The sequence below is a fragment of the Geospiza fortis genome, unplaced genomic scaffold (genome assembly GCF_000277835.1).
Source record: "Geospiza fortis unplaced genomic scaffold, GeoFor_1.0 scaffold599, whole genome shotgun sequence".
In the NCBI taxonomy this organism is placed as follows: domain Eukaryota; kingdom Metazoa; phylum Chordata; class Aves; order Passeriformes; family Thraupidae; genus Geospiza; species Geospiza fortis.
The window spans coordinates 340,500-343,702 of NW_005054605.1; positions in this window are offsets into that span (position 1 = coordinate 340,500).

Here is a 3,203-nt window from a genome sequence, read left to right on the forward strand (position 1 = left end):
AGCCGGGAGGGTCTCGGGGGGCAGCGATTCTTCCGCATGAGTTGCCCCTTTGAAAGCTCGTCCAGGGGCTTTGTGAGCGTGTCAGGCAGGAAGAATGGACAGGGGGGGGACAGAGGGACAGGCAGAGGGGAGGGGGCTGCCCAGGAAGGTGGGGGAAATGGGGGGGAAAGAGATGAGGAGGAAACAGGGGGGAGGGAAGGGGGAATCTCACCTGGGATTGAGCCTGGCAGGAGAGTTTGGGGATTAACCCTGGGAAAAGCTCCCACCTGGGTTAAAGAGGTTTGCAAACCCTTTCCCTAAAGTTTGTGGGGTTTTGGGGTGAAAATAAGGGGAAAAAGGGGAAAAAAGAGATGAGGAAAAATGGGGGCAGAGGGTGGAGAATGGGGCTCTCACCTGTCCCCTGGGGTTGAGCCTGGCAGGAGAGTTTGGGGATTAACCCTGGGAAAAGCTCCCACCTGCCAGGGCTAAGGAGGTTTTCAGGCATTCCCCTAAAGTTTGTGGGGTTTTGGGGTGACCCAAGCCCAAGAAGGTGGGGAAAATGAGGGGGGAAAGGGGAAAAATAGATGAGGAGGAAACAGGGCAGAGAAAGGGGCTCTCACGTGTCCCCTGGGCTGGAACCTTGGAGGGGAATTTGAGGATTAACCCCTGAAAAGTTCCCAAATTTCCTCACCTGCCGGGGCTAAAGAGCTTTGCAAACCCTTTTCCTAAAGTTTGTTGGGTTTTGGGGTGACCCCAGCCCCCCAGCTCAGGTGTGTGTGCACACACAAACCAGCTCAGCAGAGAGGTGCCCGTGTTTAGGTGAAAAATTCTCAAAATCTGACCAAAAAACTCACGTAATCTGCATTTATATACAAATTTTAAGGTAAAAAAACCCTGACTTTGAAATGGCACAGAACGAGACAAACGTTGTTAAAAGAGAAATAAAACTAGAAACAAGTTAAAAATGCTTAAAAACTCATTTTTAGCCAAGAAAGGTTTATAATTAATTAATTATAAACCTTTAATAATGATTAAAAGTTTATAATTATTATATTGTAATTAAGAAATAATTAGATTCCGATTGTGATGGCGTGGATTGTAACACCTGTATTGCCTCACCCTTCACATGGGACTGAAAATGGAATCAATGAAAATGAAAATGGACCCATCTCTGGGTCAGAAAAGAGCAAAATCCAACAAATGTGCACCTGGGAGGTGAGGAGGGCAAACCCCGACCTTCCCCTCCCCACAAGCATCACCTGAGACCCCTGGTGAGCATCAGCCCCTGCTCTGGGCAGCCCTGGAGCACAGCTTCACACACCTGTGTGACAGGTAAAGGTGAGAGAACACACACAGAGCTCTGCAGGAACACAAAAATCACAGCAGGGACCAGGAGAGATCTCAGAGCTCCTCCTGTTCCACCTCCCACCAGCCCAGGGTGCTCCAAACTGGGCTGGGGCATTTCCAGGTTTCCCCACACAGGTGTGCCCAGGTACAGCACAGCTCACACCATCCCTGGATTTTTACTCCACCTCCCTCCCCCAGGGCTGTGTCCCCCCTTTTTTCCCCCTTCAGAACCTCCTGTGCCAGCCCTGAGCAGCCCTGGAGCACAGCTTCACACACCTGGTGTGAACAGGGACAGGTACAGAACCCACACAGAGCTCTGCAGGCACAGGTAAAACACCCACAGCACACAAAAATCACAGCAGGGACCATCCTGTTCCACTTCCAACCAGCCCAAGGTGCTCCAAACTGGGCTGGGACATTTCCAGGTTTCCCGACACAGGTGTGCCCAGGGTGTCACTGCACCTGGGGACACACAGGTAGAGCACAGGACACACAGGTAGAGCACAGCTCACACCATCCCCACCTCAACATCCCTGGATTTTCACACCACTTCCCTTCCCCAGGGCTGTGTCCCTCCTTTTTTGCCCTTCCAGCACCCCTGTGCCAGCCCTGGAGCACAGGTTGACACACCTGTGTGACAGGTACAGCCCAGGGAACACACACAGAGCTCTGCAGGCACAGGTAAAACACCCACAGCACACAAAAATCACAGCAGGGACCAGGAGAGATCTCAGAGCTCCTCCTGTTCCACTTCCAACCAGCCCAAGGTGCTCCAAACTGGGCTGGGGCATTTCCAGGTTTCCCCACACAGGTGTGCCCAGGGTGTCACTGCACCTGGGGACACACAGGTAGAGCACAGGACACACAGGTACAGCACAGCTCACACTGTCCCCACCTCAGAACTGTCAGATTTTCACAGCACCTCCCTCCCCAGGGCTGTGTCCCCCCTTTTTTGCCCCCTCCAGCACCCCTGTGCCAGCTCTGGGGGGCTCTTCCCCCACCTCCAGCATGCCAGGTGGGTGCCAGGTGGGTGCCAGGTGGGTGCCAGGTGGCATTTCCCCATTTCCCCACATCCTCCCCAGGGCTGTGTCCCCCCTTTTTCCCCTTCCAGGTGGGTGCCAGGTGCCATTTCCCCATTTCCCCACATCCTCAGAGCGCAAACACACGAAAAGGGGCAACTCCACCACCCCAAAACCACCCCAAACTACCCCAAAACACACGAAAACCACCCCAAAACCACCCCAAACTACCCCAAAACACACGAAAACCACCCCAAAACCACCCCAAACTACCCCAAAACACACGAAAACCACCCCAAAACCACCCCAAACTACCCCAAAACACACGAAAACCACCCCAAAACCACCCCAAACTACCCCAAAACACACGAAAACCACCCCAAAACCAACCCAAACCACCCCAAACCCCCCACTCAGACCCACAGGGCTCCACGGGGGCTCCCCAAAACGCGGTTCCCCCCCCAGAGGAGGGGTCTGGATGGGGTTGGGGCTCTCTGGGAGCTTTTGGGAAGCGATGGAAACACCAAAATCACCCCAAAACCACTCCAAACCCCCTAGTCTGATTCACAGGACGCTCCCCCCAACCCCATGGGCTCCACGGGGGCTCCCCAAATCCCGGTGCCCCCCTGTGCCAGGGGGTATTTCCCCATTTCCCCAATCCCTCACACCCTCAGAGCACCAGCACACGAAAAGGGGCATCTCCACCACCCCAAAACCACCCCAAACCACCCCAAAACCCCCGCTCCGACCCACAGGGGTCCACGGGGGCTCCCCAAAACGCGGCGCCCCCACGATTTGAGGGGTTTGGATGGGGCTGGGGCTCTCTGGGAGCCCCCAAACCATCCCAAACCACCCCAA